The 18,141-nt window shown below is 45.4% G+C and overlaps 1 protein-coding gene across 3 annotated transcripts in view; it reads left to right on the top strand.

Annotated features, from left to right (window-relative positions):
- The first annotated feature begins 13,710 nt into the window (after positions 1-13,710).
- Positions 13,711-18,141, top strand: part of Esr2 (estrogen receptor 2 (beta)) — a 56,841-nt gene continuing 52,410 nt past the window's right edge. For all 3 annotated transcript variants that reach the window (NR_104386.1, NM_010157.3, NM_207707.1), the window contains exon 1: positions 13,711-14,023. The gene's annotated coding sequence lies outside the window, so the exon portion shown is untranslated. The remainder of the gene's footprint in view (positions 14,024-18,141) is intronic.

The following is an 18,141-nucleotide window of genomic DNA, read 5'->3' as shown; positions in this document are numbered from 1 at the left end:
AGCCTGGTCTACAGAGTGAGTTCCAGGACAGCCAGGGCTACACAGAAAAACACTGTCTTGGTAAGAAAAAAAAAAAAGAAAAAAAAAATTAAATGTGGAAGGGGAACACACATCAGTACTAGAGAGTGAGCCTGCTACTAAACTCCAGTTCCATGGCTCACCTGTGCTAGGAAACCATCTCTCTCTCTCTCTCTCTCTCTCTCTCTCTCATTCAAAGAGTAATTAAACAGTTTTTAATGTTATTTTTATTGTTTTTTTAAATGTGTATGGGTGTTTTATCTGCATGTATCCCTGTGCACCACTTGCATGCCTTATGCCCATGGAAATCAGAAGTGGGCATTGGATCCCCTGGAATGGGAAGTTCAAGACCAGCCTTGGGCAGCTTAGCAAGCCCTTTCCATCAAAATAAAAAGTGAGGCTGGAAGATGGCTCAGTGGGTAAGACTAAACACCTGAATTATAATCTCTAGCATCTGCATTAAAAAACTGAGCATGGCTGTGTATGCCTGTAATCCCAGCATCGGGAGGCAGACCTTGAGAACCTGTTGGCCAGCCACTAGACTAAACAGTGAGCCCCTGCTCCAGTGAGAGACCCTGGCTCAAGTGACAGAGGAAGAGAGGTGACATCCTGCTTCAGCTCTGACACTCATGCACAGATATGTGTACTTGCAGACTCAGGTGCTTGCAACACACACACACACACTCACACTCACACACACACACACACACTCGCACACACACTCACACACACACACACTCACACACACTCACACACACACACACACTCACACACACACACTCACACACACACTCACACTCTCACACAAACTCACACACACACTCACACACTCACACTCACACACACACTCACACACACTCACACACACACTCACACACACACTCACACACTCACTCACACACACTCACACACACACTCACATACACACACACTCACACTCACACACACACACACTCGCACACACACTCACACACACACTCACACACACACACACTCACACACACACACACTCACACACACACTCACACTCACACACACTCACACACACTCACACACACACTCACACACTCACACTTACACACACACTCACACACACACTCACACACTCACTCACACACACACTCACACACACTCACATACACACACACTCACACACACACACACTCACACACACACACTCACACTCACACACACTCACACACACACTCACACACACACTCACACTCACACACACACTCACACACACTCACACACACACACTCACACACACACTCACATACACACACTCACATACACACTCACTCACACTCACACACACTCACACACACTCACACACACACACTCACACTCACACACACACTCACACACACACTCACTCACACACACTCACACTCACACACACACTCACACACTCACACACACTCACACACTCACTCACACACACACTCACACACACTCACATACACACACACTCACACACACTCACACACTCACACACACACACTCACACACACACACACACTCACACACACACACTCACACACACACTTTCTTCTAAAATTCCATTTAATCAGTATTTATCACATCAATATAAACTAGGATACCTAGCATCAGGCTAGAGACAGAGCTTAGTTGTAGAGTATGTGACTAGTGTGTGCAAGGTGCTCGGTTCCTTTCCTGGTTCTGCGAAATGAAGCATGGTCTATCCGTCATTTCTCCTGTGAACTATGCTCTTGTATTATTGCCGTCTTCCAGGGAAAGATTAAAGACATAAGTGCCAGGCGCAGAGCTGGTAAGTGGTTGAGATGACAACTCACCAGGCCCTGGATTCCGCCCCTGCCATTGGGGGATTCCGATCTGTATGCCCCCCCCCCCACAACCACAGGGTGAGGTTGGACTACAGAGCCACTGGAGGTGGTTTCTAGTCTTCAGATACCACGAGAGAAGCTTCCAGAATACCAGAGAAAGAATGACAAGTACTCCCAGGGAAGGCTGCCAAGCTTCATGCCTGGTATCCTGGTCAGTTCTTTGACCCATGTTCCAGTCATCAGGCAAGTGGAACCTCAGGTGAGACAACCCCTTCATCATCTTGGCCTGTAGGCAAGTCTGTAGCACATTTGCTTGGTTGATGGTTGATGTGGGATGGCCCTGTTCCTTGGGGGTTGTATGGGAAAGCAGGCTGAGCAGGCCAATAAGAGCGTTCATCCACGGCCTCTGCTTTAGTTCCGGCCTCTGTGTTTCTGCTTTGAGTCCCTGCTCTGACTTCCTTCAATGATGGGCTGTAAGACTTTTGTTCCTCCAGTTTGATCAACACCAAACCAGGATGGCCTGAGGACTCAGATGAGAACCCTCAGGAAATCGGCACCATCAGGGTTTGAAACTTAGTCTGCACAGTCTCTGAGAGTTCCTGTGAATCTCTCTCTGATAGGAGCTCAAAATCACAGACATGACCTCTCACCCCTGACAGCCCACACAGTCTCCAGCGTTTTCTTACCCGCTTCTGTTAGGCCCTGAGTGGGGCTCATAGATTGTCTTGGTCTTCTCCTTACAAAGCCTTGGGAAAATAGCAATGCAGAGAGCCTGAGCTCTGGAAAGAGACAGGTCCAGTTTGAACCCTTCGCTACTCCCAGGCGGAGTGATTTCCACGTAAATTCTTCGTCTCTTCGTTTATGAGGTGGTAATATAAACAGTGCCCATCTTGTCTGATTGGGATGAGGATTCCTAAAGCTTGGATGTTGAATGTTGTCCAACGGCCCATGTGTCGAAAGCTCGGAAGTTCAGCTCCACCTACTCCTGGCAGGCAGTGAGAGCTTTAGGCGGTGGGGCCTGGTGGAAGCAAGTTAGGCTGCTGGGGCATGCTCCTGGTGTGGGCACAGGGACTTCAGCCTCTTCTCTTGCTTTCCTCTCCTTCTGGCCATAAGGTGGCGAGCTTTGCCTGCCATGCACTGTGTCTTGCTATAAGCAATGGGGCCGATCAACCAGAAACCAGAAACCCTGAAACCAGCAACCAAAGGAAACTCTTTTGGGTATAGGATAGGGGAGAGGTAGATTCTCTCGTTATATAGATCAAGCTGGCCTTGAGCTCAGGATCCTCCTGCCGAGGCTTCCCAGCTACAGGCGCATACCAGTCCACTTGTCCTTTAAGTTGATTTCGAGTATTTTGTTATAGGAACACAAGCCACTGAGACCAAGATTGGGCAGAATGAAGCAGGCACGGGACTGAATGGCGGTTGTGTCCTCTTCGTGTGAGAGCAAGTACCCTCATATTTCCTCATAGCTCAGACACTTAAGGTAATACGGTGCTCAGCATTAAGGGGGCATCCTTAAAGACATGAATGCACCAGACAAATAGCATCCTCGAAGGAAAGTGTCTTATGAAAGAATAAATGGGACGTTGACTGCCAGAGAACTTTTAAGATGAAAATAACTGAAGAAGCTGTCAAGGATTTTTCTCTCCTAAATTGTATTTTAGAGTGAGGTGGGCATGGGAGGGTACAGGCAGGAGGAGAGGAAAAGGATGGGGTCATGCTGACAAGCCTGTGAGACAGGAACTCTGCCAGTGGACATTTGGAGACCCCAGTGGTATCAGCTTGATGATGGAAACTCCCTGAAGGAAGTGCATGTAGACCAACATCCAGGCCAGACATCTCTGGTCCTGCAAATGGCAATCTTCTTTCTTTCTTTCTTTTCTTTTCTTTTTTTTAACGCAATAATGTTATCTTTTACTTTTTATTCTTTTAAAAATTGACACATAGTTGGAGCTGGAGGGATGGCTAAGAGGGATGGTTAAGAGCACTGGCTGCTCTTCCAGAGGACCCAGGTTCGATTCCCAGCATCTACATGGTGGCTCCCAACTGCCTGTAATTCTAGCCCCAAGTGATTGGATACCCACTTCTGATCTCTGAAGCCACCTGGCTTACACATGCTGCACAGACATACATGCAGGCAGAACACCCATATACACATAGAACATGATGCACAATTGTACATGCACGTGGATACAGTGGAGTATTTGAATACATGTGTATAGTGTGGGATGATTAGCGCAACCTCGTCAACAGTTATTATTTCCTTTTGTTAAGGGGATTCAGCATTTTGTCTCCTAGCTTTTTTGGGGGGACAGAGTCTCTACAGGGGGACAGGTAGCCCAGGTTTGTCTTTTGCTCCCAATCCCCCTTCCTCTTTTTGTCTCATGCTTTGACTATAAGCATGGACCACACCTGGACCACACCCTACCTATTTTGAAACACACAGTAAATTGTTGGTAGTTACAGTTGCCCTACTGCGCTATAGAATTGATAAAAATTTACTTCTCCTTTCTAACTATAACTTTTGTATCCTTTTGGAACTTCTGCAGATCTGGAGTTTCTTGTTTTTTGAGACAGGGTTTCTCTGTGTAGCTTAGGACTGACTCTGTAAACCAAGCTGGCCTCAAACTTACTGAGCTGATATAGATAAAAAAAAAACAATTTATGCAATGTTTATTAGTTTGATATGGTTTCAAAGGACAATATAAGTCCTTTCCCTTGTATTTATTATTAGTTGTGTGTTCGGGTACATATGTGTGCATGCTTGTGTGTGTGTGTGGGGGGTGGGTGTGTGATGCATGTGTGTAGTAGGTGTGGAGTTCAAGAGGACAACTTGTGGGAGCTGACTCTTTTCTTCTACCTTTAAAAAATATTATTTATTTATTTTTATATGAGTACATTGTAGCTATCTTCAGACACACACCAGAAGAAGGTGTCAGATCCCATTACAGATGGTTGTGAGCCACCACGTGGTTGCTGGGAATTGAACTCAGGACCTCGGGAAAAGCAGTCAGTGCTCTTAACCACAGAACCATCTCTCCAGCCTCTTCTACCATTTTTGGATAGGTTCCAAGGACTGACCTTAGGCTATTGGTAGTTAATTTGCCTGCACCCATAGAGCTACTTCTTGGGTTCAATATGAGGCATTTCTAGTATTTTTCTCTAATGAGTGAAAAATTTAAAAATGTTAAGTACAGGAGAAGTAGAAAAGAAAATAGTCAGTTAAAAAAAAAAAAAAGGATTGAACTACAGACCCAGACAGTCTTATTAGAATATGTGGCCTCTTAAACCATGTCTGCGTATAGCCCTTCTCCTTCCTGGCCTCATTTTTGTGTGGCTGTTACACTGTCTGGCCTGTTATTAATACCATTTTATTCCGAGCCACAAGAGGTAAGGACACTGCATTTCCAGAATTGCATTCGAGTCATTTATGAAATTGTATCTTACAATTTGCCACCATTTCTGAGGGCTCTTTATCATCTCCTTCTCAAATGGGAGTGCACAGTCACGCCAGGGCTGGTTTTCCTTCTAGGTCACGTGAGAGCACGGCTTTGGAGCTTGGGAGGGGGGGTGATGCATGTCCTTCAGGCTGTTTGGTTTCAAACCGCCAGACTATTAGCAACTCAGGGTATTTGAGAGACTCAGGTCCAGCATCAAGAAGCAGCACAAAAGTTAACTATATCTGCTTTTGTACAGACGTCCAAGATTAGGACTGAGACATGCGTAGGAGGCTTGTAGGGGGCTGGCTGCAGAAACTGGTTTGCCCAGGTGGTTCATTTAAACTGCCAGACAGAGGAATCTCGTCTGGTGGCCTGGGGACATAGATATCAAGTCAGGTCCCCATTGCTGCTGATGTCCTTGGCACCCGGAATGCCAATCAAATATATACATCAGTAAAGAGTTCAGTTATATAGTTATGCTCATAGGTGGTCAGGTCTAGAGCAGAACTTGATAAATGTTTTGCATGGCACTACCCAGTTCTACAGGACAGTCACACATTACCACCTCAGGTTATGTCACACAGAAGAAAAAAAAATCATATGCTCAGAGACACGAAGGCAGAAGGTTAGCAGGTATCTAGATACGCTCCAAGTGGAACATTTGTTTAGCCACATGCATGTAGAAACACCCCCACTCCGAACCTCAGTTTCCCCATCAATAGAATGGGACAGATTCTCGGAATCTAGGGGAATCCAGGGAAGCAGGCGAGCAAGATTCTGCAAAGCTGCTGTCTGAGGCCGGGGCTGGAAATGTGCTCAATAAATATTACGTCCCTTTTTATTGCCACAAAGATGAGCGCTCTACTCAAACTCAACTCCCATTGTTAAGTCACGTTGTTACAATAGCACTGAGCCTTCCCGGTGAGAGTCACCCCAGGCCCTTAGAGAATTAAGAAAACTCTTTAATAACAGCACACACAGGTTCTGGCTAATGCACAATGCGGGACATGAACAGAACTCCCGCCCCCATGTATAGTCTCTCAGCTTCAAGTTACACTTGGAGCAGTTAAACATGTTTTGCAGAGACAGAAATTCCAAGGTTTAGCTGTTTGGGCAAATGGAGAGATTCGAAATATAAAAATATTGTCATAGTTATCCTGGGACAGACCAGGACTGCTTTCCCTGGGCAGCTGTTAATCAGGGTCATCCCGCCTGCCTGGCAGAACCGGGCTCTTCCTGATAAGGGGCACGGGGTCAGCCAGGGTCGGCTTCTCAAAACTGCCCGGCAGAGGCAGTGCTCCTTTAACTAAACCTTATTTTTGTGTAACAGAATAATTTCTAAGCAAGTCTATTGATAGGTCCTTTGTAACACCAGTTTTTTACCTCCATTTCCTCCTTTAGCCATGTACAAAGTCATTCATTCATTCATTCATTCATTCTTTCTTTTTTTGTTTTTTTGTTTTGTTTTTTTTTTGTTTTTTTGTTTTTGTTTTTCGAGACAGGGTTTCTCTGTATAGCCCTGGCTGTCCTGGAACTCACTCTGTAGACCAGGCTGGCCTCGAACTCAGAAATCTGCCTGCCTCTGCCTCCCGAGTGCTGGGATTAAAGACGTGCGCCACCACGCCTGGCTCTTTCTTTCTTTTTTAAAAAAAAAAAATATTTATTTATTTATTTAATGTATGTGAGTACACTGTAGTTGTACAGATGGTTGTGAGACTTCGTGTGGTTGTTGGGAATTGAATTTTTGGACCTCTGCTTGCTCCAGTCAACTCCACTCGCTCAGCCCCAAAGATTTATTTATTATTATACTTAAGTACACTGTAGCTATCTTCGGACACACTAGAAGAGGGCATCAGATCTCATTACAGATGGTTGTGAGCCACCATGTGGTTGCTGGGATTTGAACTCAGGACCTTCAGAACAGCAGTCAGTACTCTTACCTGCTGAGCCATCTTGCCTTTCTTTCTTTCTTTCTTCTTCTTTTTTTTTTAAAGATTTATTTATTCATTATATGTAAGTACACTGTAGCTGTCTTCAGACACACCAGAAGAGGGCATCAGGTCTTGTTACGGATGGTTGTGAGCCACCATGTGGTTGCTGGGATTTGAACTCTGGACCTTTGGAAGAGCAGTCGGGTGCTCTTACCCACTGAGCCATCTCACCAGCCCCTCTTTCTTTCTTTCTTTCTTCCTTTCTTTCTTTCTTTCTTTCTTTCTTTCTTTCTTTCTTTCTTTCTTTCTCTCTTTCTTTCTCTCTCTTTCTCTCTCTCTCTTTCTCTCCTTCTTTCTTCCTCTTTCTTTCTTTCTTTCTTTCTTTCTTTCTTTCTTTCTTTCTTTCCCCTCCCTCCCTCCCTCCCTCCCTCCCTCCCTCCCTCCTTCCCTCCCTTCCTTCCTTCCTTCCTTCTGGCCTGTCTGTCTATTGTTCTTTCTTTTTTGATTTTTCAAGACAGAGTTTCTCTGTGTATCCCTGGCTGTCTTGGAACACACTTTGTAGACCAGGTTGGTCTTGAACTCACAGAAATCCATCTGCCTCTGCCTCCTGAGTTCTGGCATTAAAGGCGTTGGGTCACCACATTGGTCCACCACGTTAGTCCACCATATTGGCCCACCATGTTGGTCTAGGCAGCGGAGAGGACCCTAGCATGCTACATTAGGCAGCGCCATTGTGGCTGATCATCACTAAGGAAGGTGTTACTGCTCTGCAGTGACTAAACTCCACGAGTGTGTGTTCTACAGCTTCTGATCCTCTTGAAACAGAGCAAGTTTTAATCACAAATGTGGAATTCCGATTTTGTGCTTAGAGCAGAAGAGAACATCTCAGGGCACAAATCCTCCAGATATACTCAACAGAAAGACCACCAATCCAAAGGCATGCCTTAGCATGATGCCTGCCTAGCGGTTTGTATGGGTTTGTTGTTGTTGTTTTTAGGGTCCCTCCATCCTCTTTAGTTCGTTTGTGGTGGCTTTTTCTCTCTTGCCTTGAACAGTCTTTTGTTTGTTTTACTTCTTTGATTATTTCTTACAGAAACGCTTACCCTGTCCGTTTTCCTTTGCTTTTCCAAATCGATGCCTTTGTGAATGGCTGAATGGGCAAAGTGGGTGCTGTGGGCTTGTGGAGGACGCGGACAGTGCAGTGGGTGTCAAGGCTGAACTGCACACTGCAGTGAGGTGGGGTGCGCAGGCCGCAGGGCCGATGTCTGTAGAGGCAGGGCGGAGGGAGCCAGTGCTGTCTTTTGAAGTAGGCAGAGCATCATCAGAGAAGAGGCAAGATGAGACGGCGGTGAATCCACTTTTATGCCTCCTTGCAAATTTGTACATTTTTTATAAAGAGGATTTTTTTCCCCCTTCTTGCTCTGGCCCCTCTGGCTCCGGCCCCGCTGGCTTCCGAACTCGCTCCGGCCCCGCTATAACCAGGATTCTTTACTTTCTCCACCATCACCCATGTCATGCTCCAAGTTGATCTAGTTAGAGTCATCATGAACACCAGTGGATAGACAACAAATCCGATCATTAACAAGTGGTGTGTGTTCTGGGAATGGGGCTCAGCGACAAAGCAGGAGCCCCAGGCTCCCTCCTTGCAGGTGCGTGACATCATCAAAGACTCAGGCTCCCTCCTTAGCACCAAAAACAGCAGCAGAAACAAGCTATTGAATTGATGCTGCTCATCATATGTAACACAATTGAGTTTTAATAATTCACTGCTTTGTTCCTGAAGGTTTACTAGTAAGGTGTTGAGTCTCTGTTACAGCGTATTTAGGGGAGAAGAGACCTTCTTCTGTCACATCACGTGATCGCTTTACTGGGCAGCTTGGGGATGAGATAGAGACAAGCTTGTGACCCTGCTAAGCGAAAGCATCGTTATCACAGGTTGCAGGATGCTTTTTGGTCTAACCATTGGCATCCACTGTCTCAAGAGTTCCTTCGTTTTTTGGTCGTGGTTCAGGTAGACTGGAGGATAATCACCCTTCTTACTGTCACTCAAGCAGACAAAGCACCCATCTGGGTACCATTATCTTTTCTGACGGACAGGGTGAGTCAGAGAGGCAATTTCCTTTCCTCCGTTCATTCTCTTTGCTTCAGATGTTCTGCAATGATATGTCTTGTGTAATAAGCAGTAAGCTGTGGGTGTGTGAGGGTCTTTAAAGAGAAGAACATGCTGCCCCGTGAGCAGGGCACTTTCTGAGGAAGTATGACACCTAGTCCGGGGCTCCACTTCTGGGATTGATGGGGTGGCAAGAGATGCTGAGGAAGGCTTTATCTGTAGGAGGCATCAGGGTTCTGCACAGAGCAAATCTTGAGTCAGCATTATTGCTGATCCATTGTGGATGTGCGGGAACTTTTGTCGTTGTTGTTTTAATTTTATTTGTTTGTTTATTGTTTTTTTTTTTGTTTGTTTGTTTTCCGGACAGGGTTTCCTTCTGTAGCCCTGGTTGTCCTGGAACTTGCTTTGTAGACCAGGCTGGCCTTGAACTGGGAGATCGTCATGCCTTTCCCTTCTGATCTCTGGGACTAAAGGCATAAACCACATCTACACCTGGCTTTTGTAGATGTGGTTTAAACAGACACAGGACAGGACTTTGGGCTAGGTCCTAGGTTCAAATCCTTCTCAGCTACTCATAAGCTGTGTGATCTTAGGAAGGTCACTTACTCTTCATGGATATCCATTTTCCCATTCATAAAATTGGGATAATTAATGATAGACTTTGCTCTGTAGGCAGATATGACAGGGGGATTGCACATTTGAATTTGGAAGCAACTTGGGCTACATAGTGAGTTCAAGGCTAGCCTGTGCTACATAACAAGACTCTTCCAAAAAAATTTAAAAATAAAATATAAAAGGAAGGAAGGAAAAGAAAGAATGTATTTTATATAGCCATTATGTATAAAATAAAAAGGTGACACATATACACGTGTTGGTTAGTTTTTTTGCCAACTTGACACAAGCTACAGTCACCCGAGAAGAACTAACTTCAATTGAGAAAATGCCTCCATAAGACTGCCTTGTAGGCAAGCCTGTGGGCTATTTTCTTGGTTAAAGATTGATGGGGACGGACCCCGCCCATTGTAGAGCAGGTAGTTCTGGATTGCAAACGACAGCAGTTGGGCCAAGCTGGGAGGTGCAAGTCTGTAAGCAGTGCCCCTGCATTGTCTCCCATCAGCTCCTGCCTCCAGGTTCCTGCTTGGACTCCCTTCATTATGGACTACAGCCGTGAGCTGTAATGAATCTTTTCCTTCCCAAGTTGCTTTTGACCATGGGGTTTATCACGGCAATGAAAATCTAGTGAACACACACACACACAGGCACACACACAGGCACACACACACACACAGGCACACACACACAGGCACACACACACACACAGGCACACACACACACAGGCACACACACACACAGGCACACACACACAGGCACACACACACACAGGCACACACACACAGGCACACACACACAGGCACACACACACAGAGGCACACACACACAGGCACACACACACAGGCACACACACACAGGCACACACACACACAGGCACACACACACACAGGCACACACACACAGGCACACACACACACAGGCACACACACACAGGCACACACACACAGGCACACACACACAGGCACACACACACAGAGGCACACACACACAGGCACACACACACAGGCACACACACACAGGCACACACACACAGAGGCACACACACACAGGCACACACACACAGGCACACACACACAGAGGCACACACACACAGGCACACACACACAGGCACACACACACACAGGCACACACACACACACACACACACACACACACACACGCATACACAATGCATAGTTCAGTGTCCATAAGTGGCCACTGTGTATAAGAACCACTGTGGCTACTGGTTTCTTTTTTTATCTTGTAGCTTCCCGTAGTGAATGTAAGCTCTGTGAGCCTCTGTTCTCATCTGGAAGGCGGAGCCAGTCTTACTTGCCCCTTGGAACCGGTATGAGGATTACAGAGGAAGCTGTGCAGTCTGGCTTGGTACACATACTTCATAGATGTCAGCTTTCTCTCCCTCACACCACCTTTACCTGCCTCTTGGCTCTGGGTTGAGATCCTTTCATGGATGTTCCACTGTAGATGATTTTTTAAAATTAAAAATGTATTAGTGTATGTGTATATAATGTGTGTGTGAATGTGGGTGTGTGTATGCCATGCGCTTTGGGTGGCAATCAGGGTAACTTTTGGTAACTTTCTGGAGTTGGGTCCCTCCTTCTCTCCTTCCATCTTTTAATTTTAGTTATTTAGTTTTATGTATGTGGGTGTTTAGCCGGCATGTGTGTAAGTATGTGTACCATATATGTGCCTAGTGACTGGAGGTCAGAAGAGAGTATTGGCTCCCCTGGGACTGGAGTTACAGGTAATTGTGAGTCGCCATGTGGGTGCTGGAACTGAGCCCAGCTCTTACATAAATCCTTCCACCTCCTTGGGTTCTGTGAACTAAACGCTGGTCTGTCAGACTAGCTCGGCAAGTTCATTTATTGGTTGAGCTATCCTGGCCTCCCTCCAGATGAATCTTGTTAACAAAGTATCATTAAATGAACTGATTTGTTTAAGATCGCTACTGCAACTTTTCTACCAAGGCAGGAAAGGAGGAAGGACTGAGTGACACAGGACACACAGACACACAGGAAAGGACACAGGGACGTGCAGACTGGGAAGTATTAATCTCATCCTTGCCTATCCTCACCAGGATGGACTCAGTAGCTACCCACTCTCCCATCCACTCTACCTTTCCTAAAAGGACAGGGACATTCTATCTCACAAATGGAGAGAACCCAGGACTTTTAGCTTAAATGAAACCTGTACATGGGATGAATGGGGGCAGCGAGCTTTGTTTTTGTTTTTTTCGAGATAGGGTTTCTCTGTGTAGCCCCGGCTGTCCTGGAACTCACTTTGTAGACCAGGCTGGCCTCGAACTCAGAAATCCGCCTGCCTCTGCCTCCCAAGTGCTGGGATTAAAGGTGTGAGCCACCACCGCCCGGCAGCAGCGAAACTTTTGGTATAGCCTTTGCTCATAGTCTATAAAGACCGTGCTTCTCCACATATGTAGTCTGCGGTGCCTACCTGTGGCACTCATAAACCCGGGCCTCAGAAAGGTCCCCGAAGGCGTTTTGGTTACACCCAAAATGTTGAGGCTGACATTGTATAAGTTTCCCTCCAAATCCCCCCCGCCCCCCCCCCCCCCCCCGGTTTTCTTCTATTAGAGTACCGTCCACCAAGAATCACATTCTGGGTCTGAAGGGACATCTCAGCTGTTAAGATAGCTTGCTGCTCTTGTACAGAAGCCTAATTCTGTTCCCAGCACCCATACGCAGGAGGGAATCCCGCACCTATAGTCTCCGTAGACATCTGCACGCCTGTGTACATACCCATGTGTGCATAATTTAAAAGATAAAAAGTAGATCTTTAAAATCCTTCACAAACATCCCCGTGATGTGTGCGGATGGCTTGACGATTAATTAGGTACACCAGTGACACCAGGTTGGCCTACAGGTCATTTGTTTTCCTTTTAACTTTTGCCACCAAAGGCTGCCTTAAAGCCAGTTGTTTCCTCAAAGACTATAAGGTATGGTTTCAGCCTTTGTGTAGAAGGGTCACTTCCAGGCTAAGCGATTGAGCTGGGAGGATCAGATCTACCATCAGGGGGCGCCAGAGACCCTCTCCGCCCCTGTAAAAGCGCAGGCAGATTTTCTCCAGGTGAATTCCAGGAGGCTCGCGGGATCTTGGACCTAACCCATTGCCTTTTTTTCTTTTTCTTTTTCTTTTTCTTTTTCTTTTTCTTTTTCTTTTTCTTTTTCTTTTTCTTTTTCTTTTCTTTTTTTTTTTTAACGAAACAAAACAAAACAAAACAAAAAACAACTCGTTTTCTCTCCCGGCTTCCATCGCCAGCCGCTGATAGATGAGCGTTCAAACCTTCACCTCCAGCCCCATTGCCTTGCCTTTCTGGAGCACAAGCTAACACTCCCTGCAAAGGAATCTGCCTTCATTACTTCGTTATTACTGCTAATTTCGGTGCTATTACCCGAAACCGGGGCCTGGCCCATGCTTCTCAAGGAGAGTTGTCAAACTTAAGCATTTAATGACACGCACGTAGGTCAAAGTATGGAAACAGGATTAAGTGTGGTCCCTGGACGCACGCGGTTAAGTCCAGAATCCCTGGGGATCTGGTCAGAAATTCCCATTCCCGGGCCCCCATCTCGATCCTTCATCGTCAGTCTATTGGAAGCGGGGTGTCCCTAGAGGATGACTGTGAAGTGGCTGGAGGTCCACATCCAGTGGATCTGGTTGCACGGCGCGGGAGTGCCTGAGATCTCTGGCTCCCGGTTTGTGGTCACGTGGGCTTCTCAGCTACCCTCCCACACTCTTTCCAGGTCTTTAAAAGAAAGACGCACTAACGTTCGTTCGTTAGTCGTGGGCAGTCTTTGCAGCTTCTCCAGCTGCTGGCCCTTTTGAAAGGCACTCTCGGGTCCCTGCCTTCTCCCAGGCTTCTAGCATCAACCACCTCTTGAAACTTCCTGGGAGTAGAGGAGGTGGGGAGCTGGCCTGGAGGGAGCGGCTTGTGCGGCCACTGGCATCCCTTGGCATCCGGGTCTGCAGTAGAGTCTGGCAGCCGCCGCAGGCTGAGCGACAACCAGTGGCTGCGAGTCCCGCTCAGGGACCGAGGAAAGTACGTGTCTGCATTTAGAGAATGCAAAAGAGAGAATGTCCACCCGCTAGGTAAGTGTCCCTTTGCTCATAGTGAGGCTTAATTGACTTTGTGGGAAGCCGGCAGAGTATAGAACAAAAAAAAAAGGGGGGGGGAGGGTTGGGGCACGGGCATGTATGCAACTGTTCTGAACACTACCGGAAACAGAAATTTTTACTGACTTTTGGTTTAGTTATATAAATATAATTTCATTTTAAAGGAAGAAAATTCCTGTGGTTTTCCTAGCAGTGGATACGATGATGACGCTTCTTGCTTGAGTGTGGTGGACCAGGGAAGATATGCCTATCTTAGGCAGGTGATCATGGCTTGTCGACTGGCAATCCTTAGTCGTGTCAGAAATAGAGTTTAACTTCTTTCCTGGATAGTCTGAGAAAGATTAAATCTGATTTCTCTTATATGCTGAAGAGGAATCTAACTGTTGCTTCTTCCTGATTACCTGTGGTGACAGTTTCATAGTGGAAAGAGTGAATATTGGTATGTGTGTGTGTGTGTGTCTGTGTGTGTGTGTATAAAACAAAACTATGAATTTGAGCGCTATTCAGAAAGCAAGCGTGACAATTTAACTTAGGATTTAGAAGGCAGGTTTGTGTTTGGCACATAGTACCCTCGAGGAAAGATGTTTATGTCTTGTTCTATTTCAAGTGTTTTTGTAAGCATCACTTGAAATTTCATTGTTACTATAATGATCCGGCTCATGGTGGATATTTCCTCTCTCCGTGTAAATGTTATTTAAAGAGTGAAAGGAAAGATTAGAAAGAGGATATATAGTGACAACAAGAAGAGTGTAATCAGTAGCTTCATTTTCTTACCAGAGCAAGTCTGATTGTAAGGGTTCTCAACCAGTGGGTCGCGACCCCTTTGAGACACCCCCCCCTCCCCTCGATCTCCAAAAACATTTACATTATGATTCATAACAACAGCAAAATTACAGTTATAAAGTAGCAATGAAAACAATTTTATGGTTGGAGGTTAGCATAACACAAGGGTCTGTATTAAAGAAATTGCCCCACTAGGAAGGCTGAGACCATTTCTCTACAGCATTCTATATGAAGTAAAAGATGAGGTTTTATCAGTCAGGGTTAAAGCAGAAACTTTAGGATTTCATTTTATGTTCAATAGATGTCTAGATGAATCTGAAATTCTTATTTCAAGAGCAGTTTTAAAGACAACACTTTAAGTCTTGCCTAAGATATATAAATGCTTGAAATCAACAAAAAGCATGCAGAAGACAATTCCAAGGTGGGTCTGAGGAACCCAAATGGATCTAGTCAGATTGAACGTTTCTCAGGATTTATTTTTAATATAAAAATGTGAAATTTAGTACTAAATTCAATATATCAAATATATAAATTAGCATTTAATAGACCTCATGTCCCTTTTAAAGACTAAAACACTGTAATTCTTATTAAATGTGTATCCAATAGGCAATGATATTTCATGTTAAAATTTTAGTTGATGTTTTGAGTCACTTTATGGAATGACTATAAAGTGATTATATAAAATTCCGAGGAATACACTCATTTGCAGGAAAGTTGTTTCTACTATATATGCAACGCCCTTGAAAACAGAACATTTGGCTATTAGACTTCATAATTTGGTGTTTAGTACATTGTTATAGAAATTTGAAAAAGTTCTACTTATTGCAACATTGTTTTTCCGACAGTTGCATTGAAGCTTTTAGAAGAAATACCACTCGAAGATTCGTGATAGAGAAGAGTTAGCTTTTTCTCCTTTTGGAAGACACATACTCAGTTTTAAAGAGTTGCGTGTAAGTCAGTTATTAGTGGCCAGTTTTATGGTTGCTTTAGAGTAAGTTTCCTTTGTTCCTATCATGAAACTGACTGAGGGACTTAGTATTTTCCTTCGGAAGAGATCCATGTAAAGAAAATAACTGCTAACCAGCAGCACACAGAAAGAGCACTTGGTGCCTAAGAGGTCTCTGTAAGGGTCCAGGGATGTAGGTCGGTTGGTAGATAGTCTGCCTAGCATGCACAAAGCCCTGGCCTCTATCCACAGCATCACATGAATCAAGTGTGGCGCTTCTTGCCTGTAATCCTAGAACTCAAAATACGGAAGCAGGAAGGTCAGGAGTTTAGGAACAACCGTGGCTATATAGCAAATTTTTATGCTAGCCTAGACTGCATGAGAGCTTGTCTTAGAAAAGAAAGGAGCAAGGATAGAAATGTATTTATACATATTTTCCTTGGCTATGAAATTCTCTCTGGCGTCTGTGGGTGTGAGTTTTTACTTCTGTTGGGGAACACAGGTGTGGGGTGTGCGAATGGGATGCTTCGCCGAGGGGGTAGGGGCAGCTGGAAGAACAATGGAGGTTGCCTGTCAAAGCTGTTTGCATCCGTGGGCCCAAGATATGGGCCTCACAGGAGGTGGCATCTCCTTTGCACACACGGAGCAGACAGGGTCCTAACGACCCAGCTAGTTAGACTGCTTGACACGATGGATTTCCATCAAACGCAAGTTTAAAAAAAAAAAGTAATATTCAGAAGCAAAGGCCTTCACAATCAGAAAGCATTTTATTTTAAATTGTCCATCTTGAGAGCTGTGCCCGGTGGCATGTCAGTGGGCGGGCTTCAACCTCGTCACAGTATAATAAGTAAAACCTTCCACAGTAAACCTCATGGAAGGTTCTCATACACTTCCCCAGTGCACTGGGGAAATGTACATTCCTTAATACTTTCTCATTTCTACGGAAGACGACAGGGAAGGTTGAGGAGTTGATATGACTTGTCTAAGACCCGTCACTGTGCAGCCCAGGATCCAATGCTGTGCTCTGTGCACCGGGCCGGAATACACATGATTATAGGCTGGATGGTAACTCTAGATACAGAGGTCTGTCTACTCATTTCCGAATGTCATGTTATTTCCGGGGCCAATCTTTTTCTTCTCATAAAGCCACTGTCAATATTTAGGACATCTTAAAACATTACTTATTTTTCAGCCTAAGATCCAAAATGTATTTTTCCTGGCCAGTACCTCAGCCCACCATGCATAACCCTGTGTGTACAAAAACTTTTCAGAGATTGTGACTTAGGAAGAAAAAAATCTTTCATGGGTGATCATGTTACCAGTCATCCATGATGCATCTGACAGTTGGCTGTGACATGAATCTGGATGTGTCAGAAGATACTCAGCCAGAGGGCAACCCTTGTTCTAATAACCATCCACCCAGCAGTGGTTCTCCACAACACTGAGTGCACTGGGACTTGGTAGAAAACCTAGAGCAGTTGATCAGTGATATGCTAGCACTGAGAGCTCTTGTTTCTAGGCAGTGTCACTGTGGCAGCTGACTGGTGACTTGAGTGATCTCGGCACTTGCTTTTGTGTGCTGTGTACCTGACAGGGCCATCTGAACCGCCAATCTGAGGGGTGTGTTTCGGCTGCCGGTGATGAGGATGATGGAACCAGTTCTCTGCTGCTTTTAAACTTTGTGTTCATATCTTTCCATGTGACTGTTCACTACTTTGTTTTGTGTGTGTGTGTGAGTATACACTTGCACACATATGTGTATGTGCATGTATGTGCAAGCCAGAGGATAACCTCAGGTGCTGCTCTTCTTCAGGTACAGTCCATCTTGAAAAAAATCTAATTTATTAGTATTTAAATATTCTATTTATGTATGTATATGGATGTGTGTATGTGCAGGTATGTGCATATGCATGTGGAGGCCAGAGGAAGGTGTCAGATCCTCTGGAGCTGGAGTTATAGGCAGTGGTGAGCCACTTGATGTGGATGCTGGGAACTGAACTCCGGTCATCTGAAAGGGTAGCAAGTACTCTTAACCGCTGAGCCATCTGTCCAGGCCACTTGAATCTATTATTTTTTTTTTTTCATTTTTTTTATTAGGTATTTAGCTCATTTACATTTCCAATGCTATACCAAAAGTCCCCCTTACCCACCCACCCCCACTCCCCTACCCACCCACTCCCCCCCTTTGGCCCTGGCGTTCCCCTGTACCGGGGCACACAAAGTCTGCGTGTCCAATGGGCCTCTCTTTCCAGTGATGGCCGACTAGGCCATCTTTTGATACATATGCAGCTAGAGTCAAGAGCTCAGGGGTACTGGTTAGTTCATAATGTTGTTCCACCTATAGGGTTGAAGTTCCCTTTAGCTC

The sequence above is a fragment of the Mus musculus genome, chromosome 12, assembly GCF_000001635.26.
Source record: "Mus musculus strain C57BL/6J chromosome 12, GRCm38.p6 C57BL/6J".
In the NCBI taxonomy this organism is placed as follows: domain Eukaryota; kingdom Metazoa; phylum Chordata; class Mammalia; order Rodentia; family Muridae; genus Mus; species Mus musculus.
The sequence above is the reverse complement of the archived record's forward strand: the minus strand, read 5'-3'. Positions and strand labels throughout refer to the sequence as shown.